This window comes from Giraffa tippelskirchi, chromosome 7, assembly GCF_054371585.1.
Source record: "Giraffa tippelskirchi isolate mGirTip1 chromosome 7, T2T-mGirTip1v1.2.pri, whole genome shotgun sequence".
Taxonomy (NCBI): domain Eukaryota; kingdom Metazoa; phylum Chordata; class Mammalia; order Artiodactyla; family Giraffidae; genus Giraffa; species Giraffa tippelskirchi.
The window spans coordinates 13,971,455-13,997,041 of NC_137281.1; the positions used below are offsets into that span (position 1 = coordinate 13,971,455).

A 25,587-nucleotide genomic window follows, 5' to 3' on the forward strand; every position below is an offset into this window, starting at 1 on the left:
TGGGCTGTGAGGTTGCTTGGCCAGCATCCTTCCACAGTCCCACTCCACCATCACTCCCAACAAGAGCCTGTTCTCTGATCTTCCTCCCTGTTGGCCCTTTGCATCCCCCTCCAATTTGAGCCCAGAGAATTCCTCGGCAGTCTGGTGGTTAGGACTCAGCATTTTCACTGGCCATAGCCCAGACTCAGTCCCTGGTCCCAGAGTGAAGATTTTGCAAGCCACATGGCAAGGCCAGAAAAAAAAAGAAAAGAAAAACATAGAAAAAAGAATTTGAACCCAGCTGCTCCCTCCACACCCAGGCTGGTTAATTCCAGGCTGGTTGCACCCTCCCCACATTCCCATCCTATAGACATGAGAGTTGATCTATCCCAGGGATAGTCTCCAAATTCCTGACCCCCGATCCCTGGGGGACCTTAAGACATCCTTGTTCATCTCTGTGTCACAACCCTGACTTCAGCCTGGCCAAGAGCGGAGCCAGGCAAAGGGATGCTGAGTGATATCATTAACACACTGGACATCATTTAACTCCCTCCAGGGGCTGTGGCCAGACCTGACAGCAAGACTCAGGAAAGAATGCAGACTAGACAGCTGGGCAGTAGACAGACCAGCTGACGCCAATCCAGCTGTGAGCAGCCCCGGGTAGCCTTGCAGACTTCCTCTGATTTCACTGGCTGTGAACTGGTACTCCTGCGAGGGAACGGTACACCCTGACCTGGTACACAAGCCAGGGGACCAGAACTCGGTAGCCTGTGAAGCCACTTTGTTTTGGTAACTATTTAAAAAAGGACCCTGTGGGTTTTTTCATAACCAGTAAGTCAGAGCTCTTGTTCCAGCCCCAAATTTCTGGCTACGAATCAATCTCACCACTCTAATAAAATTTTCCTTAAGAGTGTCTTTTAATGCCCAGTTGTAAGAAGGCTTACAATTACATAGAGAAAGCCAGTGGAACCCACAGAATTAATACTTTCATGTTATGTTTAAGAATCATCTGGGATATTCAGTGTTTAATATATTTGAAATGTTTGAGAGAATTTGGCATAAAAATGGGACAAACATGTCTTGTAAATGTCAGTCTTTCAACGTAACGTGTATAATCGAGTAATTCATTATTTTAGACTTGTAATTTTTCACTGAAATGTGAAAGGGAATTTTTCAAAGTGAGTAAATCGTACTAGAATATTTAAAAGATCTTGATATGCTTGTAATTTATTATACAAGTTAAGAACCTGAGGAGGTTGTGCTTTTTAGAAGCTTCTGTTAAGTGGTCAAAGAAAATTGAGATGTGTTAAAATGTGTGAAAGCAGAGCACTTAAGGAAATTTAATTAACTAGAATTCTAAATAGGATGTGAAACTGTTGTAATTGGACTTGATTGAACATTAATCAAAGACCTCCCTGAAAGTGCCCATTAAAATGATTGGATTTAAATAAGGACCTATGGTAGAGCACAGAGACCTCTGTTCAATACTCTGTAAATACCTATGTGGGAAAATAATCCTGAACAAGAGTGGATATAGGTATATGTATAACTGACTCACTTTGCTGTATACCTGAAACTAACACAACCTTGTAAATCAACTATAATCCAAAAAAAAAGTTTAAATAAATAAAAAATAAAATTTACTGCATTTATAAATAGAATAATATTTGGAAGTAAAAGTTTGAAGCTTAAAGAGGACAATATTTTTAATTGGTAGTGTTAATGTATTGAAGATTAACGTAAAACATGAAGTAATTCATCTTTTCCATCCACAAACGTCTTCCCAGTGACACCAGAACACTCGCTGGACCCTCTGTCCTCTGTTGGTAAGAAGCCACCCCACCTCACTGGTTGTTGTTGTTGTTTTAGTTGCTCAGTCGTGTCTGACTCTGTGACCCCATGGACTGTAGCCCACCAGGCTCCTCTGTCCGTGGGATTTCCCAGGCAAGAATACTGGAGTGGGTTGCCATTTCCTTCTACTCAGCCCCTCACTGGTGTAAGTTACTAATTTTCACTTAGAGAAATGGTGCAAGACACAGCTACTTTGCCCACCAATCCACCTCCCTTTGGTCCACAAGGAGCCCCTGAGATGACCTCCAGTGATCCCCAACTCCGCGTGTTTATCCTCTGCACTGACCCCTCCTCTGGGCGTGTGCACTGGGTTTAAATGACTCACCTCGAACAAACAGAAAATGGCCAAAGTAGTGAGATGTCACTTCTGAGATCAGGCTACAAAAGGGCTGTGACTTCTCTCCTGCTTGCCCTCTCTGCCTCTCTCATTTGCTTGCTTTCTTTTTTTTTAATTAATTAATGTTTATTTTTGGCTTCACTGGGTCTTCACTGCTGTGCATGCAGGCTTTCTCTGCTTGCAGAGAGCAGAGGCTACTCTCTAGTTGCAGTGTGCAAGCTTCTCATGGCAGTTTCTCTTGTTGCAGAGCAGGGGTTCTAGGTTTCCAGGCCTCAGTAGTTGTGTGAGCTCAGTAATTGCGGCACACGGGCTTAGTTGTTCCATGGCATGAGTGATCCTTTCAGACTAAGGATCGAACCCGTGTCTCCTGCATTGGCAGGGAGATTTTTAGTCACTAGACCACCAGTGAAGTCTCTCTCACTTGCTCTCTTGCTCAGAGGGAAGCCACACTCTGAGCCACCCTACAGAGAGGCCCGGATGGCAAGGAACTGATGTCACTGACCAATAACCAGTGAGGACCTGAGACCTGCCAACAAGCCTGCCGGAAAGCTTGGAAAAGTGTCTTTCCCCTGTTGCTTTGAAATGACTGCAGCTTTGGCCAACACCTTACTTGTAGTTTTGGAAGAGACTTTGACCGAGAGGGACTGATTCCTGACCTTAGAAAACATAAGATAAAAAGTGTTCATTGTTTTAAATCACTAAGTGTTTAGGGGTCTTCACAGATGGCACTAGTGGTAAAGAACCCGTCTGCCAGTGCAGGAGACAAGAGACTCACCTTCAATTCCTGGGTTGGGAAGATCCCCTGGAGGAGGGCATGGAAACCCACTCCAGTATTCTTGCCTGGAGAATCCCATGGACAGAGGAGACTGGTGGGCTACTGTCCATAGGGTTGCAAAGAGTTGGACACGACTGAAGCAACTTAGCATGCATGCATAAGTGTTGTAGGGGAGTGATTTGTTACACAGCAGTAGCTAACTAATACAATAGTAATAGTATCTTATTGGGCATAAGATCCTGCAGATAGAAAATCTACATTTCCCATCCTTCCATGCAGCCAGGCATGGTCTTGTGCAGTATGGTAATCGTGATGAGCCATCTCACCACAAAGACAAGACCAGCACCTAGGAGAAACCAAGAACCCTGAATAACTTCATGGGGCAGAGTTGTTTTATCAACCTGGAGAGAAAGAGGAAGAGAAAAATAAACTTCTAACTTGGATCTCTGACAGATAAATCTCAGCTTTTCCCAAACCTCCACCTCATCTTTTAATCAACATTCTCTCTCTTATTAGCCTCATTTTCATCAGTGATAATAAAGACCTTATAGTTTGGCATGCTTTGTATGAGTTTTCAGTGTTTTCCCCAAAACATTACAATTGTTAATAAATACATATTTTTTTCATATAAGTCATAAGGCAACCCACTACCAGCACATGTAAGTGCTGCTCTTCTGGTTTTTTGCCCCAGGGAAGTATTGCTTGCGAAGGCTATATTCATGCATTTCTTTTCAAAATCTCTTCTCCTGCACCAGCAATCCTCTGGCAACCCATGGTCTCCTGGTGGCTCAGCTGGCCAGCTGGACAAAAACTACGGGCTGTCTTTCTTCCTAAGCATGGATCTTCAAAGGTGATCCCGATTACAGACACTGGATACTTGGCCAACACTGCCTTAGAGAGAATCACACGCAGTGATCCCCAGCCAGTCTGACTTGTGTAGGCATACCAGAGCCTGAGGCTTTCAGAGATTCCCCATCATGCACCTGGCACCAACAGGTAACCCCGCAGTCCTTAGATCTCTGCTTCAGCAGGGCTTTTCCTGCTGAGTGGGCCAGCTTCACAAAATAATGGCAGGAGGAGTTTGTGAAGGGGCCAACACACGAAGAACAAGGTACAAAATTCAGTGTACGAAGCCTTAGGAAACCTCTGTCCAGGGAAGGGGGCATCTGGGGTAGCAGTGGTTCTCATGCTCTCAGGTGGATGAGCCCAGGATGATCGTGGTGGGCTCCGGGGGTCAGAGCTCTTCTCATCCCTTCCCTGTATTGTCTTTGCCTGCATCTTCAGGACAGCAGTGGTACCTGCCTCCGAGGGCTGCTGGAAGGATTAGATGAGATAACATACCTAAAGCACTTAGGCCAGCACCTGGCACGTAAGAGCCATTATTATAGAACATTATTCTGTAATATCTATTAGGATGATGACTTCTTGTTGTTTAGTCACTAAGTCGCGTCTGACTTTTTGTGACCTCATAGACTGTAGCCCACCAGGCTTCTCTGTCCAAGGGATTTTCCTAAGCAAGTATACTGGAGTGGGTTGCTATTTCCTTCTCTAGGAGATCTTCCCAACCCAGGGATCAAACCCGCATCTCCTACATCGGCAGGTGGATTCCTCACTTCTAAGCCATCAGGGAAGTCCAGGTGATGATGACTCTTGAAATAAAAAGAACCATGGTTGAGGGACTTCCCTGGCAGCCCAGTGGTTGGTCCTCTGCACTTCCACTGCAGGGCGCATGGGTTTGATCCCTGGTCAGGGAACTAAGATCCCGCGTGCACTGAGGCACAGTCAAAAAAGAAGAAAACAGAACCATGGGTGAAGCCGAGCGACAATGTTTTGCATCAAGAGCCTGAATCTGAAGCTGGACCCTGCAGAGAAGATGTGCAAGGATGTGATCTCCTCCACATGGAACCTCCTCATCCACATGGCCCTGCCGAGTCACTCCTTTTATCTTAGAGAAATCAGACAGCCTAAGAAGAGCAGGCATCTCATGTCAATGCATGATGTGAAAAATCTGGTCATAGTTTCTATTCCTGTATGCAAATGAATAGGCCCAGAAAGATGTAAGACACTCTTTGAATGGACATAAAAATTCTACTTATTAAGAACAAGTTTGGCTCAGGTAACTGACCTTTATAGCTTAAAGAAAAAACTATTTGGAAAGTATGAAAAGATTTTTTTGTGATCTGAGCACACCATCATGCATGTGATACTCAGCCTCTGTGAATGGTGGTGTAATTGTAGATGATGTCCAACTCCTTTTTGTAGCAAGTATTAATTGTAAGAGAATTATGTCTGTGAAAAAAATTATGTAATAAAATTAAATAAATAAAACAACCATGGTTTGTGGTAGATTGAATTTGGCCCCCAAATGACCTAGGTCCTCACCCCTGGAACATGTAAATGCTCCCTTATCTTGCAAAAGAGACTTTACAAGTTTTTTTTTAATTAATTAATTAATTAATTTGGCTGTACCAGGTCTTAGTTGCGGCAGGCAAACTCTTAGTTGCGGTATATGGGACCTAGTTCCCTGACCAGGGATCGAACTTGGGCCCCCAGCATTGGGAGCTTAGAGTCTTAGCCACTGAACCATTAGGGAAGTCCCTACAATCATGAGATGGGGAGATTCTCCTAGATTATGCAAGTGGGACTGAGCAATTAAAACTCACAGCAGGTCTATTAGGACTCTTCTTTTTCTCCCTTTGTTTTCACAAACACCATGCTCTTTTCCTCCATGTCGGGGTCGGGGGTTGGGGATAGGGGTGGGGTAATGGGGAGTGGGGGGTGGAACACCTCTCACATGACGATTTGATGACCTATTTCTGGGAAGAAGAGCAAAGAAAGGAGGAGGTCAGAGTGATCTTCCTACTTCTGCTGTTTTCACACTCCCTCAACTTAAAATAATCAGTGTGCCAAGGTGCCACACTTGAGGGCTGCATGTCCTGAATCCCATCATCTGCAACTTGTCTTTTCATTCAGAAGGTTTTCCTTGGTCTGATTGTGTTTTCATTGGAACTCTCTGCCCTCCAACTCTGCACATCATCACTGAGCAGTTGTGCTTCTAATTTATTAACTGGTGCCTTAACCACCATCAATCACTAAGATGAGACTGGCCAGCTCTGTTTTTGAAATTTCTTTTCTAACTGTTTTGAATTTTCTGCAGGGCCAGGTTCTAGACTGAGTGCTTTGAAAGGATTATCCCAGGAGCTGCCACCACAAATGCCCACAGGGCCCGGCAGGTAATGTGACAGATGATGGGCCCAGGCGTATCAGAATGCAGGTGGGGGACGGTGTAGCCTACAGAGCAGCCTCTCTTCCAGTCACTCCCTGCCATCTGAGTGTGCAGGCCAGGGCACTTCCAAAATAAGCTGGAAAATTAGATTTTTATGTGAGGCACCCCTGGAGCTTTCAGTGTTTGCAGCCAATGCTTCATTTTTAAAACACAGCATATGTCCAGTAACTGCAGGAAAGTGGGTAAAGGTTGATGAACAGAAAAATCATGGGAAAGAAACACAAGCAATTCTTAAACAGAAGAAAAGAAGATCCACTTCCTCACCAGAAGAGAAATGCAAAGACTGGGTGAGTTACCATTTGTCATGTCTTAGGAAAAGATTGAAAACGTTTGATAAGACACCAAACTAGAAAACATGTAGCAACTTGTCGTTTCAGGTCTTGATGGTTGATGAGGATAAAAGCTGAGGTTAGGGACTTCCCTGGCAGTCCAGTGGTTAAGATTCCCTGCTTTTAATGCAGGGGGAATGGGTTTGATCCCTGGTTGGGGAACTGAGATCCCACATGCCTGTCATGCAGTGTGACAGAAAAAATAAAATCTGAGGTCGTATAACACTATATGACTACTAGGACAGTCATAATAATGGTAAAAATGGAGAATAAGTGCTGGCGAGGATGTGGTGAAATTGGAACCCTCATACTTTGCCAGTGGGAATGTAAAATGGTGCAGATGCTGTGGGAAACTATCCAGTTGGTTATCAAAAAGTGAAACATAGAATTACCATAATCACATGCGCAATTCCTCTTCTAGGTATATACCCATAAAGAACTGGAAACAGGAACTCAAGCAGAGACCTGTAGGTGAATGTTCATAGCAGCTTTATCTACAGTAGCCAAAGGGCAGGCACAAACCAAACATCTCTGACGAAGGGATAAACAAAATACAGCACATCCACACAGAGGAATACTATTCAGCCATCAAAAGGAACGAGGCTCAGATGTGTGCTACTATGTGGATGAACCTTGGAAGCATTAAGCAAAGTGAAGTAAGCCAGACACAAAAGAAAAAATACCATATGATTCCACTAATATGAAATATCTAGAATTGGAAGTTCATAGAGAAAGTAAATTAGATGTTAGCAGGGGCTGAGGGGAGGAAGGAATAGGAATTATTGCTTAATGGATACAGAGTTTCTATTTGAAGTGATGAAATATTTGGGAAATAGAGAATGGTGATGTTTGCAAGATATTATGAAGGCAACCAGTGCTGCAGCAGCATACACTTAAAAAGGACTAAATTGGCAAATTTTCTGTTATATATTTTCTACCTCAGTTAAAAAAGATAGCTGGAGTTTTATTAAACCATACTGACTTTGGATTTAACTGGGTAGAAACAAATTCTGCTCAGGGACTTCCCTGGTGGTCCAGTGGCTGAGACTCTGCATTCCCAGAGCAGGGAGCCCGGGTTTGATCCCTGATCAGGAAACTAGATCCTACACGCAGCAACTAAGAGTTTGCATGCCAAAACTAAAGATCCCCCATGCTGCAAGAAGATCGAAGATCCTGCATGCCACCACCAACACCCGATACAATCAAATAAATATTTTAAAAAGAAACAGGTCCTGCTCAGAACAAAAAGTGCCAGCCTGTATGATATGAGAAGATGCTCAGAACATATGTGATGGGAGGGGGCAGGGGTCATGCCCACTGGGGTCGTAAATAAAGCCTTTCTACGTGTTCAGAGCTGATCCTGTGGACAGTTCCTGAAGAACGACCACATTGGTGGGCTGCCGTGACGGGTGCTCCCCCATCTCATCACTGATCCTGAATCATTGGCTAGCTCCAAACTGGCTCCACCTCCACCCAAAAGCTTGGCAACTCTGAGCCAGTAACCCTGACTCTTCCTATCGGGCAAATAAAATCATACTTCCAACAGGAAAGAAGAATACACATTGGAACAGCCATCGTAAAGAAACAACAAATTCAAACCCGTGGTTTGAATTTCAAACACTGTATACAGGTATTTGTGTGGACATATGTTTTCCTTTATCTATGGTGTCAGCACATTGGTGACATGAGTCAGTACAAGTCATCAGTTTCATAATCATTATAATATCACACGATTGCCTCGTCTATCCATTAAGGTACTTACAACATTTACAAGGATCTGATATTAGATTTGTGAAGGGTTTAAGTGATAGCATTTGGAAGGGCTGTTTAATGGGTTAGGGAAATCTGATATAGAAGAATAACTGCTAAGTGATTTTATCAAAGAACAAAGATTAGTTAGTATTCCTATTCACACACAAGCCCCATGGCTGTTGGCAAATCCAGCAGCGTGGAAAAATGGTTGCTTGCATACACTGCTGAGCAATGGGTAATTCTGCAGTAACTAAGAAAATTTTATGCATGTAACGTTTTATGAAGTATTGCATTTTTTATTGAGATAGAATTCACATAACAAAACAATTTATCATATTAAATTGTGTGACTCTGTGGTTTCTAGTATGTTCACAATACTGTTCAATCATCACGCACTATCTAATTCGAGAACCTTAACATCTCTCCTTTCTCTGTAGTTCCCTCGTGTGTGTGTATGTGTGTGTGTTGCTTCAGTCATGTCCGACTTTTTGCAACCCCATGGACTGTAGCCCACCAGGCTCCCCTTTCCACGAGATTCTCTAGGCAAGAATACTGGAGTGAGTTGCCGTTTCCTACTCCAGGGGATCTTTCCAACCCAGGGATCGAACCTACGTCTCTTACATCTCCTGCATTGGCAGGCAGATTCTTTACCACTAGCATCTGGGAAGCCCCCCTTGGCAATTACTAGTCTACTTTGTGCCTCTGTATATTTCCCTGTTCTGGCCATTCCTAAATAAATGGGATCAGTACAGCATGTGGCTTTCTGTGCTGGGTCCTTTAACTTATCATAATGATTTCAAGGTTCATCCTGATAGTAACATATATTCGTACTTCATTTCTTTTTCTGGCTCAATAATCCTGTTTCAAGAATTTCATTGTAGGATTTCCCTGGTGGTCCAGTGGTTAAGACTCAGCATTCCCAATGCAGGGGGCTCAGGTTCAATCCCTGGTCAGGGAATAAGATCCTGCATGCTGCACAGAGAGGCCAATAAAAAAAATGATAATAATATAATTCCGTTGCATTGAAATATCACATTATGTTTATCTATTCATTCATTAATGGATGCTTGGGTTGTTTCTATCTTTTGGTTGTTATGAATAATCTTGCTATGAACACTGTATACAGGTATTTGTGTGGACATATGTTTTCCTTTATCTATGGTGTATGCCTTAGAGTGGAACTGAGAACTCCACGTTCAACTTTTCAAGGACCTTTTTCAGACTGGTGTAGTTCAAAGCAGCCACACCATTTTACATTTTCACCAGCAGCAGTGTATGAGGGTTCCAATTTACCTACACACTCAGCAACACTTATCATTGTTCCTTTTCAAAATTACAACAAAGGGACTTCCCTGGCAGTCCAGAGGTTAAGACTTCGAGCTTCCACCACAGGGGGTACCACAGGTTCCATCCTAGGTAGTGGAACTAAGATCCCACCACATGGCACAGCCAAAAAATAAAAATAAATTAAAAAATTTTTAAAGTAAAATCACAACCATGCACATATCTTGTGACTGAGTCACTTTTAGAAATATATACTATGATGACACACATCGTATATGGCAGCACTATTAGAAATACTCTCTTTTTTTCCATCAGTAAAGGACAAGAGAAAAGCATCAGGTACCTTCATACAAAAATAAATAAATAAATAAGGATGGGAATTCTCCAGTGGTCCAGTAGTTAGGACTCTGACTTTCACTGCCAAGGGCGCAGGCCCCATCTTTGGCTGGGGAATTAAGCTCCCACAAGCCAAATGGCCAATTTTTTAAAAAAAAATTTAAAAAGGAAAATCTCTATGTAATGATATGGAAAGATAATAAAAAATATACTAAATGAGAGGAGGTGGGGGGAAGGGGTACACTGGGAGTTTGGGACTAGCAGATGCAAACTATATACAGAATGGATAGACAGCAAGGTGTTTTTGTGATAGCACAGGGAACTATATTCAAAATCCTGTAATAAACCATATTAGAAAAGAATTGTTAAAATATATATTACATGATAAAAGCAAAGGGTCAAACAGGGTGCATATGGTATGTTATTGTTCATTTGATGAGAGAGAGTGTGAGTGTGTGTTTGTGTGTGTGTGTGTGTGCGTGTATGCAATTCCTTGTCCCTGTATAGAAAAATCTCTGCAAGAATGTATCTGAATCAAGTGGATAACTAGGATGGCTGAAGGCAATGGTAGAAGAGAGATTAGCGCTGGAAACATTTTTATACTTTTAAATTCTTATACCATGTAAATATATTATCCTATTCAAAATAAATTACCCTATAGGATAATTATCCTGTTCAATGAGAACACTTTAAAACACTGAAAACTAAACAAAACATATGCAGGCCTGATAGAAAATGGAGGCAATCTAGAGGTAGGTTAGGGGGAGGGAGGCTCAAGAGGAAGGGGATTTATGTATAATATGGCTGATTTGCATTATACTATGGCAGAAACCATCACAACATTGTAAAGCAATTTTCCTCCAATTAAAAAATAACTTTTTTAAAAAAGTAAAGAAAACGGAGGTAAGACTTCCCTGATGGTCCAGTGGTTAAGACTCCACACTTTCACTATAAGAGGCACAGGTTCGATCCCTGGTTGGGGACCTAAGACTCTGCTGCATGACGCAGCCCAAAAAATGAAAAAGAAAGAAACTGGAATTTGACCCTCACACCACAAGGAAACTGACAGCACAGTAAGACAACAGAGTGAGCTGCCTTGTGTCACTCAGTAATCACTGTTGTCACCAGGAAATAAAGTCTGACCCAAAGCCCACCCTCTTAGCACCTTAGAGGGTATGATACACGCCCATGTGCACAAGGTAATAGAACAAAAAAGGAAATCAGCTGACAATGCACAGGCATGGGGAAGGAGACTGGATTTGTTTTCTTTTGCTGCTGTAGCAAATTACCATAAACTCAATGGCTTAACACAGCAAAAGTTATCCTTTTACAGTTCTAGAGGTTAGAAATCCAAAATCAGTTAGGTCGATAGTCAAGGGGGCACAGGGCTGTTTGCTTTAGGAGATTCTGAGTGGGAGACTTTGTCCTTGCCTTTTTCAGCTTCCAGTTGGCTTGTGGCCCCTTCACTCTGGGCCTGTGGCCCCTTCCTCCACCTTCAAAGCCCATCACTAGCATCTCTGCTTCTGCTATCACATTGTCCTCCCTCTGACCGACTCTTCCTGTCTCTTCTCTATCAGGAATATTGAGATTGTATTCAGGCTGGTCTCAGCATCCCAAGATCCTTAACTCAATCACATCCACATAATATTTGCTGTGTTAGGCAACATTCATTTTGCCGACAAAAGTCAGTCTAGTTAAAGCTTTGGTTTTTTCAGTGATCATGTATGGATGTTGAGAATTGGAACATAAAGGAGGCTGAGCACCAAAAAATTGATGATTTTGAACTATAGTGCTGGAGAAGACTCTTGAGAGTTCCTTGGACAGCAAGGAGATCAAGCCAGTAAGTCCTAAAGGAAATCAACCCTGAATATTGATTGGAAGTGTTACTGAAAGGTATGTGCGGGGGGCCAACACTCTGGCCATCTGATGCAAAGAGCTGGCTCATTGGAAAAGAAAGCTTGAAGGCAAAAAGAGAAGGGGGCCACAGAGGATAAGATAGTTAGATAGCATCACCGACTCAATGAGCATGAATTTGAGTAAACGCTAGGAGATAGTGAAGGACAGGGAAGCCTGGCGTGTTGCAGTTCATAGGATCACAAAGAGTCGGAGATGACTTAGCAACTGAACAACAGCAAGGCAACATTCACAGGTTCCAAGAATTAGGGCACAGATATCTTAGGGGCGGGGGAGACTTTCTTCAGCCTAGTGTAACTCTGTAACTCAGATTGCAACTTGACTCCATGATCTTTTAACCAAAACCACACATCTGGTCTCAGGACTTAATGAAGCTCAGGTTTTTGATGTCTCTTTGCAGAAAAATTCAGTGAGAGACAAAGTGATAGGTAAGAATTTAAAGAGAAACACACTCTACAAACAGAGTGTGGGTCATCTCAGAAGGGGAGAGCAGCCTTGAAATATGGTGTGGATGGTTTTTATGGGCTGGGTAACTTCATAGGCTAATGAGTGGGAGGATTATTCCAACTATTTGGGGGAGTTCAGCTCAGTCGCTCAGTCATGTCTAACTCTTTGTGACCCCATGGACTGTAGCACACCAGGCTTTCCTGTCCATCACCAACTCCCGGAGTTCGCTCAAACTCATGTCCATCGAGTCAGTGATGCCATCCAACCATCTCATCCTCTGTCATCTCCTTCTCCTCCTGCCTTCAGTCTTTCCCAGCATCAAGGGCTTTTCTGATGAGTCAGTTCTTCCCATCAGGTGGCCAAAGTATTGGAGTTTCAGCTTCAGCATCAATCCTTCCAATGAATATTCAGGACTGATTTCCTTTAGGATTGACTTGACAGGTTTGATCTCCTTGCAGTCCAAGTGAGTCTCAAGAGTCTTCTCCAACACCGCAGTTCAAAAGCACCAATTCTTTGGCGCTCAGCTTTCTTTATAGTCCGTCTCTCACAGTGAACTAAAATGGACTGGAATGGGAGAATTAAAATATTATATCTACTACTGTGGGCAAGAATCCCTTAGAAGAAAATCTTAAAAACGACAGGATGATCTCTGTTCATTTCCAAGGCAAACCATTCAATGTCACAGTAATCCAAGTCTATGCCCCAACCAGCAATGCTGGAGAAGCTGAAGTTGAACGGTTCTGTGAAGACCTACAAGACCTTCTAGAACTAACACCCAAAAGAGATGTCCTTTTCATCATAGGGGGCTAGAATGCAAAAGTAGGAAGTCAAGAAATTTGGGGGAAGGGGTGGAGATTTCCAGGGATTAGGCCACTGCCCACTTTTTGGTCTTTGATGGTCAGCCTTGGAACTGTCAAGGCACTGGTAGGTATGTCACTTAGCATATGCAAATGTGTTACAAATGAGCGTATATTGAGGCTCAAGGTCTAGTGGAAATCAACCTGCCCACCATCTTGGACTTATTTGGTTCTAATCAGCTTATGTCATGTCCTCGGGCTCTGTCAGTTTTTTAAAGGTTGTGGCCTGTTCCCTTCCCTCAGGTTTTACTACCACAGACACCACCCACTCGTGAGAAATTCCAAATTCCACACATTTCTGGTAAGACAAATAAGGTAGAGGCTTGAGGACATGAATCAGAGTAAAGAGGTCAGTGCATTCAAGACAGGACTGCAGGAAAGACCGAGCCGGATAGGACCGGGCTGTAGTGCGTAGGCAGGAATGAGAAAATACAGCCAAGCCAGGCTCAGATGATAGTTTTCCCAAGCTTCCTGCACGCTGTCCTCCCGTCTTCCCCAGGGCACAAGCCACCCAGCATTCATGTGCAGGAAAACAAGAATTGAAGGGCGGTTCCCTAAAGAGATCCAGCTCTCTGCCAGCCTGAGGCAGTCACTAGGCCTAGGAGCTGACTTCTGGAAAAAGCCCGTCCTGCTCTGGCACTTGCGGGGGAGGGGAGGGCAGCTGGAAGTGGAATTCCTGGTCTCTTACCACCCACGTGGGAGGCCAGCCCGGGCGGCAAGTCCCACACCCAGACACAAAGCCCGCATTCATGCTGTGGCCTGGCAGGAAAACAGTCAACATTTATAACAGAAAGCACAGCCCATCACCTACAGACACCAGCCTTGTGCCTCCATCGAGAATGGCAAGAAAGAAGCTACATCATCAGACAGGAAAAGAAAACCAGCCCCGAGCAAGACAGAACCCAAAGGAAATCACCAATTCAAGCCCCAACCAAGGTGCACAAACTGACTCTGGTTCTTGTCTCTTTAGTCTCTTTTTTAGTTTTTCATGTTGACTTTTTTGAAGTTCTGGACAGTTATTTTTTGGCAGGGGCCAGTTATATTATGTTCAATACTGATTGCTTTCACATTATTAAATGTAGATTTAGGGCTTCCCTGGTGACTCAGTGGTAAAGAATCTGGCTGCCACTACAGGAGACACGGGTTTGATCACCAGTCCTTGAAGATCCCACAGGCCACAGAGCAACTAAGCTCGTGCGCCACAACTACTGAGCCTGTGCTCTAGAGCCCACGAGCCATGATCAGTGAAGCCTGTGCGCCCTAGAGCTCGTGGCTCTGCAACAAGAGAAGCCACGGCAATGAGAAGCCCATGCACCACAACTAGAGAGTAGCCGCCACTCACTACAACTAGAGATAAGCCCACGCAGCAAGGAAGACCCCGCATAGCCATAAATAAATAAATTAAATTATTTTAAAAAATAAATAGAGATTTAATTTTTTTTAACTAGAATTCTGCTTAGGCAATGTTGTATACTTCCTATAGTGTCCCATCAAGAGACCTTTGAGGTCATGCTGTCCCACTGCTGAGGATATCATTTGATCGTTTGGTTAAGAGTCTGTCTGCCAAAACTCACCATCCCTCACTTGGTAGGTGTATTTTTCCCCCTCTCTAGTGAATAAGTCATCTGATGGGTAATAATTCTGGACTATTCTCCAACAGCCTTTTACCAATGGTTTTAACACCCTCTGATAATCCAATTATTTTGAGGGGGATACCTTGTGTTTTTTCTCCATTTTATCTGTAATAAACCAGCATTATCTGTTGAAATAAATTGTTTAGTGCCTGTAAACCTACATAATCTGAAAGTCTGCAAAGCAGCTGCTTAATAATGGTATCAATTAAAAAAAAAAACAAAACCTAAAAACCATTGCTACAGTCTCTTACCCACAAACTTTCTTCATAAATTAGGCCCCAAAATCTTCAAGCAATAAGACCTGACAGAACTGACATCGCATATTTATAACTATTCCACTAAGAGTGTACCTCTCTCTACATACACTTTGAAGTAGAATTATCATGTGATCATGGATGGCTGCCCTGGCCCTTCTGGGAATACTGCAGAATGCTGTATATGCCTTACATACATTCTGAAAGTGAAAGTGAAAGTCACTCAGTCTTGTTCAACTCTTTGGGACTCCATGGACTATACAGTCCATGGGATTCTCCAGCCAGAATACTGGAGTGGGTAGCCTTTCCCTTCTCCAGGGGATCTTCCCAACCCACCAACTTCTAAATTAAAAAAACAAAAATCCGGAATCCATACTATCTAGTCCTAGATCTTTCAGGTAAGGGACTGTGTGTGGATCTATACTAAAAACATTATCAATAATACAACAATTTTACAATCTGTATCAGAAAATGCTTTGAAAGGTGGATGGTACAAATAATGAGAGGTAGCGTTTACTGGCGAAGGCAATGGCAACCCACTCCAGTACTCTTGCCTGGAAAATCCCATGGATGGAGGAGCTTAGTAGGCTGCAGTTCATGGGGTCGCACAGAGTCGGACACGACTGAAGCGACTTAGCAGCAGCAGCAGCAGCATTTACTGGGCATTGTTGCTGTTCAGTGGCTAAGCCGTGTCCGACTCTTTGCGACCCCATGGACTGCAGCATGCCAGGCTTCCCTGAGTTTGCTAAAACTCATGTCCATTGAGTTGGTGATGCCACCTAGCCATCTCATCCTCTGTCATCCCTCTCTCTTCCTACCTTCAATCTTTCCCAGCATCAGGGTCTTTTCCAGTGAGTCGGCTCTTTACTTTAGGTGGCCAAATATTGGAGCTTTAGCTTCAGCATCAGTCCTTCCAATGAATATTCTGGGTTGATTTCCTTTAGGATTGACTGGTTTGATCGCCTTGCTGTCCAAGGGACTCTCAAGAGTCTTCTCCAGCACCACAGTTCAAAAGCATCAATTCTTTGGCACTCAGCTTCTTTATGGTCCAAATCTCACATCTATACATGACTACTGAAAAAACCATAGTTTTGACTACATGGATCTTTGTTGGCAAAGTGATGTCTCTGCTTTTTAATATGTTCTCTAGATTTGTCATAGCTTTCCTTTCAAGGAGCAAGTGTCTTTTAATTTCATGGCTGCTACAGGCGCAGATCTCACACTGTCCTCATGGCAGTGCTGTAGTGCCTTTCCCAGGCTTCCAGTGGAGGGACCTGGGGAGAGGAGGCTTAAACCCCTTCTTGTGTGACCCCCAAGCAAGTGACTCACACCTCATGCAAAGCCTACCCATCTCTGGGCCTCAGTTTCTCAGGAGAGGAGGCAGCTGTAGAGAATTGCATATAAAGCATTTAGCCTAGTTGGTAGAGACAGAGTAAAGGGACAAAGTAGGTGATTAAATACTTCATCTCACTGTGTGTATGTGTGTGCTTAGATGCTCAGTCATGTCTGACTCTTTGTGACCCTGTGAACTGTAGCCTGCCAGGGTCCTTTGTCCATGGGGATTCTCCACTGGAGTGGATTGCCATGCCCTCCCCTGGGGGATCTTCCCAACCCAGGTCTCCCCCATTGCAGGCAGATTCTTTACCGTCTGAGTCACCAGGGGAGCCCTTCATCCCACTGGGAGATTGTAAGTAGAGAAAAAAAGTATGGAAGACCCGTGTAAGTCAATGATCATTAGAGAAAGCAGGTTTGAGACTTCCCTGGTGGTTGGGAGGCCCATCGGACTGCACAGGGAACCCCATGCAGGGGGCACAGCGTTCCATCCCTGATCAGGGAACTAAGATCTCACATGCCAAAACTAAGACCCAGTGGGGCCAAATAAATATTTTTTTTAAAAAAAAGAAGAAGAAAGCAGGTTTGCTTAAGCACAAAGCCAAGCAGACTTGCTTAGCAACAAAACCACACAACAGAAGCCTGAGACAGGCCCCAAACAATAAAAATGATGGTGAAATGAGACCCACATCCTGTCCAGTGAGCTCAGTAAGTTAATAATACCTAGGAAATGCTCCTCTGGGCACACCAAAAATAAAAATATAAGGAAAGGGTGACATTATACTGAAACCTGAGATGATTTACTATTCTTAGCATATGTCACAGCCTCTTTGCTCATTTCCATTGTGCCAGAATAGGGCTGACTTGACCAGGTAGGGACATGAAAACTCCACCTGACATGAAGGAGGAGCTGATGATGGAAGCTTGACATCTACTCAAGGATGAGGGAAAAGGTGGTTTTCTCCCCCTCCCCACTTTTCCTTTGATTATAAAACCCAGGGATCAAACTCATATCTCCTGCATTGCAGGCAGACTCCTTACTGGCTGAGCCACAAGGGAAGTCTGATTATAAAACTGGAGCCCACTAAATTCTCAGGGTGCAGCACTCAAGCCTCCTATACTAATAAACTCTTTCCTTACCTGTCACTCTGCCTCTCATTGAATTCTTTCTGCCCGGAGACAGAAGCATCTACACTGTACTAAGTATAGAGACACATTCTATCAGTTCCATAGTGCCAGTGATGACTGAGCACTGGGGCAACTGGGATTGCTGATGCTTTCCTAGTAGCCTCCCAGGTGGCGCTAGTGGTAAAGAACCCACCTGCCAATGCAGCAGACGTAAGAGACACAAGTTCAATTCCTGGGTCAGAAAGATCCCCTGGAGGAGGGCATGGCAACCCACTGCAGTATTCCTGCCTGGAGAATCCTATGGATAGAGGAGCCTGGCGGACTACAGTCCATGATGTTGCAAAGAGTCAGACAGACTGAAGCAACTTGGCACTCATACACAAGAGGCCTGGAGTTCAGAAGGCTGCCTCTAGGATGTGTAAGGTCAGTCCTTGTGTGCACACCATCTAGGGCAATCAGAAAAAAAAAAAAAAATCACTGTGGAGGGCAATGGCAGAGGTCAAGAGAGAAATGTGTCTTGGTCTCATCCTTACTGTGAACCTTGGATTAATTCTCTTGCCTGCAACTTAGGGGAGGGGCAGGTTTCTAAAGTAGCATCACCCAGGTTGTCGCCCCAGGAGTTTGTGTGGCAGAGATGTTCAACTTAAGAACAAGCCTGGGCTTCTGAGACACTACCCTGGGGACACAACATAAATTCTGGAGAATTCCTGCAGACAGAAGCTTCAGTCCAAGTGTTTTTCACCAGGCCCAGGGTTGGAGTCACAGCTCAGCCATTTACTAGGAGTAAACAGATGGTGAGCGAGATGTGAATGCTGGAGGCAGCTGGAGGCAGGTGGCTGTGAGCCAGGAGATAGATGGACCCAATCTAAACAGCCAGAGTTTGTCCCCTGTGGGCAGGTCCTCCAAGATGAGAAGCCAGAGAAGAGCTGGGCCCTGCCCAGATAAGAAATAAAAGACACCACATTCCTCATTCTTGAAGTTAAGGAGACATTCTCGACTACACATGCGCAGAAGGCTCCTCGGATGTCAAAAGGCAGGGGGCGTCACCTCATGGTAAGTGATGTCAACCTACCATAGGTCTCTTCGATGGAATTCATCTTGGCTAAGAGAAGCTGAGGCACAGATGGGAGTGTTAGTTGCTCAATCGTGTCTGACTGTTTGTGGTCCCATGGACTGTAGGCCGCCAGGCTCCTCTGTCCATGGAATTATCCAGGCAAGAACACTGGAGTGAGTTGCCATATCCTTCTCCAGGGCATCTTCCCCTCTCAGGGATCGAACCCAGGTCTCCTGCATTGCAGGGAGATTCTTTACCTTCTGAGCCACCAGGCAAGCCCCTGCAGACGGGAGGACCCTGAAATAAACCAAATACAGACTCAGAACCAGGCAAAGCAAGATGATTGGCCAAAGGAAAGTCGAAAGACATGCCTCATCTGGGCCCTCCAGTGTGGCTATCCCTTTTTTTTTCCAAAAAAATACTGTCCGTCTCTATGTGGAAACTCATTTCTAGAGAGTTGATGGGCCAAGGCCTTGTCACTGGCCACTGTCCCTGGTGGTCTAGTGGTTAGGATTCAGTTCTTTCACCACCACCTCTAGACCTCAATCTCTAGCCGGAACCTGCTTCAAGCCATTCAAGATCAGCTGGAATATGAAGCAAAGAGGGGAATTTGGGGAGTAGGGGCAGACGGGACAATTCCCACCGCGGGAGGCTCTGGGGGTAGGGGAGGCAGAACTCTCCCATTGGAGACGCCTGCGGTGAATGTCCTCCCCTCACCACGCCACCCTGCCTCCACCGACCCACCCCAGTCTTAGATCGCTAGGCGCCTGGGCAGCAGGTAACCACGTGGAGAAAGTATAGACTTTGCAAAGGAGCGATGAGCAGGCCCCCAAATCCGGGAGCGCAGGGATTGGGTCTCCTCCCCGCCAGCCTCGAGGCAGCTGAGCCCTCCCCTGCCGCCTGCAGCCTCCCAGATCCCGCCCCTCCCTCGCTTCGGCTCGGCGCAGCCGCCCGCCTGCCCGCCGGACTTCATAGTCTCCAGCCCCCGGCTCCAGACTTCAGCCGCCACCACCACCACCCCCACTCTCCCAGAGGACCGACTGCCCAGAGCGCGGGTCCCCGGACTCCCTGGGCGGGGCCGATCCCGAGGAGCACCCCCCGGACTACCTCTCAGAGCAGGGTGGGGAAGGGGATCGTAGTCCGCCTCCACCTCCGAGCAGGCCGCCAGGTGAGCGCCGGGACAGGTAGGGACCGAGGTCGGGACCGGTGTCCGTCCACACTCGCAGCTGGGGCGCCCCGGGGAGGATTTCCGCCCCAGGCCCGGCCCGGAGTGGCGTGTCCCTGGAGTCCTGCGCCCCAACACCCCTTCCCCGGCTTCTGCCCCTTTAAGTCCAGAGTTACAGGAACGCACGTTTGAAAGCCCCAGATCGTAGGAAAAGGGCTTGGCTATAAAACCGGTCCTCTAAAGCCCTCGCCTCTCCGCCCGGCTGCTGGTCTGAGGAGGCCACTATTAAACACCACCCCCAACCCCCACGTACTCGACCAACACGTGTTCACAGCAGCTGGTGAAAGGCCGAACCACTTTTTACCAATTCTGTTTTTTGTGTCCTCTGGCTGGCAGGAAAATCTACGAATCGGAAGATCTTAGAGCACCGTTTCTTGCTTTAGCAACTTGGGCACAGTTTGTTTTTAGCTGCGGCCGCTCTACCCAATTTAAACTTTGTTCTAAGTTAACTTTTGCAGTGACCGGTCATATTTGTTAACGTTCCGTGTCTTGATCCTTCAACTTTAAAAGGCAGCTGTTTACCGCTATTTTGAAAGACTATAGTATTACCAATCTACTTTTAAAATAGACAATAACATTTTTTTTAATGTCCCAGTAACACAAGTACAAAAGACAAAGGTTTGCATGCAATATCAATCCTTTAAACAAGCGCAGTCTCCCCCGCAGCCAGTTTTTAAATTTTGTAATTAAATTACTTTTCAGAAATGGCAGAAGTAACTTGTGATCCCTGGTGTGTCATTTTAAATCTTTTTTGCTCTTTATTCCTCTAGTTTAAGTGTTAGTCGCTCAGTCGAGCCCGACTCTTTGTGACCCCATGGGCTGCAGCCCACCAGGCTCTTCTGTCCATGAGATTTTCCAGGCAAGGATACTGGAGTGGGTTGCCATTTCCTTCTCCAGGGGATCTTCCCAACCCAGGGATCGAACCTGGGTCTCCTGCACTGCAGGCAGATTCTTTACCGACTGAGCTACAAGGGAAGTCTGGTAGTTCCAAATCTTTAAAGCAAATTCTTCCATTGTTATTTGTTCCTTTATCAACTTTTACACAATGTCTAATCTTTTGCTAAAAATAGATGGGGACAGAAGCTTATCATCTCCAGGGTTTCTCTCCTCCCTGTATAATCACAACATTCCTTTTAGCTTCTCTAAATAATTTTTTGTAAACTTTTGTTCCTTTTTCTTTAAGCATATCTGTATATATTTATATATTCTATATTCTATATACACATATAGAATCTGTTGACTCTCCTTTTAATAAAGTTTTCATATTTATTTAAATGCTAATTTTTCAATCCAATCAAGATATACATATGGTTCACAAATCAAATATAAATGAGACTGCCTTATTTTTTCCCTATGATAAAAGTAATACAATCCGTTTAAGAAAAACGGAAAAGGCCGGGGCAGTGTTTTTTGTTTTTGTTTTGTTTTGGCAATACTAGCTCCCAGACCAGGTATCCAAAAAAACCTGGCCCTTGCCAGTGAGATTTTGGAGTCCTAACCACTGGACTGCTAGGTAATTCCCATGGGCAGCCTTTTAGATTAAAAGAGATTAGAGAGAATGAACACCCCCAGCAGTGTGTGAGTCCTGTCTTTGTTTGGAAGATACAATTCCGGAAGACCCTGGAACAATGAGAAAAACTGTTCATAGACTGAATATTAGATAGTAGATTGAATTTCTCTTAGTGGGTTGAGAGATAATAGACCTATAGAGAGTCCTTATTCTTTCTTAGCAGATGCATATTCTGGTATTTAATAGTTTATCAAAAGAGAGAGAGAAAGCAAATATGGCAAAATATGGAACAGAGATATCCATTTTAACCATATTTTCAACTTTTCTGTATGGTGACATTTTTATGGTGAAATCTAGGGAAGATAAAGAAAGATGATTTATTGGCAGAAACTAACACAACATTGTAAAGCATCTATACTCCAATAAAAATAAATAAATAAAATGCATTGAGACAGAAAAATAAACAAATATAAAAAATAAAGAAAGTAAGATAAAAGTTGAGAAACTCAGAGATGAAAACATACACAGTGGCACAACCCTAGAGTCCTCCACCCCGACCTGCCCCGTGCCTGTTGGGTGACCTCGGGTTGATTGCTTCCCTCCTCCAAGCCTCAGTTTCCCCAGCTGAAAAATAGCACCAGCCTCATGGGGTTGTTGGTGAGACTTCTGTGAGATCTTGGGAAGCACTTTCCACATGCCTGGAGCATTTAGTGTTCAGTTAACAGTAGTTGTTAGTATTTTGTGAAGGGTTTTTGTTAATGACCATGGTCAGCTAATCCTGTGAATAATTATGCATAACATCATAACTGCTCTTGGGGCTCGATAATTGTAGCGCACAGGCTTAGCTGCCCCTGAAGCATATGGGATCTTAGTTTTCCAATCAGGGATGAACCTGCATCCCCTGCACTGGAAGGCAGATTCTTAACCACGTAACCACTAGGAAAGTCCACCTTTTGCCTTTTTTAAAATTCACCAGATGGCTCTGATCTTGCCATTGGTGCAGTTTTGTGTCCTGCTGTGTTTTGTTCCTTCCTAGGCATGAATCCTCTTAACCCACATTCCTTCAGTCATGGTTTCAGTGCCTGCATGATTCTGACATAAGGAGGTGCAGCCCCAGACTCCAGTCCCATAGCTGGCCTTGACTGCTAATCATTGTCACAGCAGTCACAATGGCAGCTAACACTTGTTGAAGACCAGCCGTGATCTTGTTTAATTTCCCCATCACCATGGGAAGTGAGAGTTACTACAAGTCCACAATGTCTTAGCCAAAACGTTTGCTATTCAGTGCATTTGGGAATTGAATATGAGGCAGGTCACAAAGAACCATCCTGTGTATTACATATGATCCATATTGGGGTAGACTTCCCTGATGGTCCAGTGGTTGGGAATCTGCTTGCTAATGCAAGAGACACAGGATAGATCCTGGTCCGGGAGGATTCCACATGCGAAGGGGCAGCTAAGCCTGTGCGTCACAACTACTGAGACCACACTCTACAGCCCACAAGCCACAACTCCCGGAGCCTCACGCCTAGACAAGACAGGGTGTGGGGCTCTTCCACGACAAGAGAAACTACCACAATAAAAAGCCTGCCCGCTGAAACCAGAGCGTAGCCCCTGCTCTCTGCAAACAGAGAAAGCCTGCGTGCAGCAACAAAGACATAGGGGCCAAAAATAAATAAATAATTACTCAAAAATTTTTCCAAAGAACATCCCTAGCAGGACTGGGGAGTAATCAAACACACTGATAATTCTTCAGTGAAATGCATGTTCATATCATAAATAAAACCTTCCATCAGTTCCAGGCAGGTCTGCCACCAAGTGGGTCTGTGAAAGACTTGGTTTTCAGAGCTTTCGGATTTAGGGATTGTGGAGTGTGGTGGTTTAGTCACTCAGTCGTGTCCAACTCTTGCAATCCCATGGACTCTAACCCACCAGGCTCCTCTGTCCATGGGATTTCCCAGGTGAGAATACAGGAATGGGTTGCCATTTCCTTCTCCAGGGGATCTTCCCAACCCAGGGGTCAAACCCAGGTCTCCTGCATTGCAGGCAGATTCTTTACTGACTGAGCCACCAGGGAAGCCTGGAGAGGACATGTGGACCTTCGCATCCCATTTTCCAGAGGAGAAATCTACGCTGAGAGAGGGAAACCCATTTGCCCAAGTTCATGAAAAAGTTTGAGTTTGGGCTGAGGCTAACCCGGGGCTGAATATGCAACTGGCAAAGTTTCACCTCTCCCCAGCGCCACCTCCTCTGCAGGCTGTCACCAGCAGTTCCCAAAACCAGTGTCCCTGCCTGGTCCTGTGATGCCCCAGAAATGTCAGTGCTGCCTCCAGGGAATGAGATGATGCACATAAAGAATTTCCCAGGGTGCCTCACACCAAGAAAGCATCAACAAATGTGAACTGTTAATCTGTACTAAGAGGCAATTCGACTGTTCCCTTCTTTGACTTAAATAATCATGGTGTTCACTGATAGCATTAATAATTTTTTTAATTGTGAAATATAACACTCATACAGAAAAGTACATGAAATATAGAACAAAGTATATAACCAGCACCCAGGCCAATAAGGAGAACATTGCCAGCCCCCTAGATGTTTCTCTGGTTAGTAGCCTTCTCCTTCCCCACAGAGGGAACCTGCATCCTGACTTTTATAATGCTCGTTTCCCTGCTTGATTATTCTGTTTTGTGGTTTGGTTATTTTTTTTTAATATTTAGTATTTGTTTCTTTGGCTGCACTGGGTCTTAGTTGTGGCACACAGGATCTTCAGTCTTTGTTGTGGCATGCAGGATCTAGTTCCCCAACCAGGGATTGAACCCGAGCTCCCTGGTAGCTCAGATGATAAAGAATCTGCCTGCTATGCAGGAGATCTGGGTTCGATCTCCGGTTCAGGGAGATCCCCTGGAGAAGGGAATGGCTACCCATTCCAGTATTCTTGTCTGGAGAATCCCATGGAAAAGGAACCTGGCAGGCTATGGTCCATGGGGGTCAGACACGACTGAGCAACTAACACTTTCCCGTGCATTGGGAGCACGGAGTCTTAGCCACTAGACCACCAGGGAAGTTTCTGCTTGTTTTATATATATGTATATGCAGGCGGCAGGAGAAGGGGACGACAGAGGATGAGATGGTTGGATGACATCACCGACGCGATGGACGTTAATTTGAGCAAGCGCCAGTGATGGTGATGGACAGGGAGGCCTGGTGTGCTGCAGTCCATGGGGTCGCAAAGAGTCAGACACAACTGAGCAACTGAACTGTATATATATATATATATATATATATGTGTGTGTGTGTGTGTGTGTGTGTGTATGCTTTTAGTACCTGTATGTACACTCGTAAATAGCATTTATTAGTTTAGCCTGTTGTAAACTTTCTAAAAACCACTGGTGTGAGTATATAATTTATCATCCAATTTTCAAATTAGGTAATTTTGGAAGTGATAGGGGTCACTGATAATATTTACCCTAATTACCCTGGGACACTCAGTGTAAATCAGGACTGGCCCAGGCCACGCCGACTGTCTGGTTGTCCTGGGACTTGCACTCTGGATGACTTGTGTCTCTGGTAAATTTCACCCCAAATTATGCTTTTGAGGTCCATTTGTGCTCTTTTGTTTACTTATTGTTAACTCTTTATTATTGCTACTTAGTCTTCCATTCTATGACTGCCTTAATTCATTTATACACCCTATGCGGGCACCTGGATCATTTCCAGGTTGGAGCTGAGAGGGGCAATGCTGTTGTGAATATTCTAGTATATGTTTCCTGGCTTTAGGGTCGAATTGCTGACTTGTTGGAAAGGCACTTTTCTAACTTCAGTAAAAAAAATCCCCAACTAGTTGCCAAAGTGGATGCACCAATTTTTATTCTCATCAGGTGTGTATGGGCGTTCTCACTGATTGTAAGTAAATTATGGTGACGTTGTATTGGTTGGTTGGTTGGTTGGTTGGTTCTTTTTTTTATAAAAGCATATTCTTTAATACACATGATGTCCATGATGTTTAAACTAAAATATACCAAAATCCAAAGTAACTGTGTCTCTCATCTCACCCATGCTGTGGTTCAGAAGGCAGGTGGATAACTGAGAAGGTGATGACAGTGAAAATGACAGAGAAACAGAGGAATTCAAAATTGTCTGTTACTGTCAGCTATGAAAGATGGTATTTAGCTCAATGTGTATTCACTGCACTAATTTTTAACACTTGTACTTTTTGAAGATCATTTCTTATTTACCTTTGAGGCTTTAAATTTTATGCTTCACTTGTATTTTTTCATTCTGGCAACTTTTGATTCCCGTGATA

At 44.4% G+C, this 25,587-nt stretch overlaps 1 protein-coding gene and 1 non-coding gene across 10 annotated transcripts in view; both read left to right on the top strand.

Moving 5' to 3' along the window:
* The first annotated feature begins 9,194 nt into the window (after positions 1-9,194).
* On the top strand, positions 9,195-9,267 carry TRNAG-CCC (transfer RNA glycine (anticodon CCC)). The gene has a single exon. It is a non-coding gene; the product is annotated as a tRNA-Gly (tRNA).
* Positions 9,268-19,479: 10,212 nt separating this feature from the next.
* The window catches only part of LOC145515620 (F-box only protein 17), a 31,697-nt gene continuing 25,589 nt past the window's right edge, over positions 19,480-25,587 (top strand). For 5 of the 9 annotated variants that reach the window (XM_081516470.1, XM_081516478.1, XM_081516472.1 and 2 more), the window contains exon 1: positions 19,480-19,717. The gene's annotated coding sequence lies outside the window, so the exon portion shown is untranslated. Of the gene's footprint in view, positions 19,734-25,587 lie in introns of all 9 variants that reach the window. The other 4 variants (XM_081516474.1, XM_081516476.1, XM_081516473.1 and 1 more) reach the window with 1 other exon arrangement.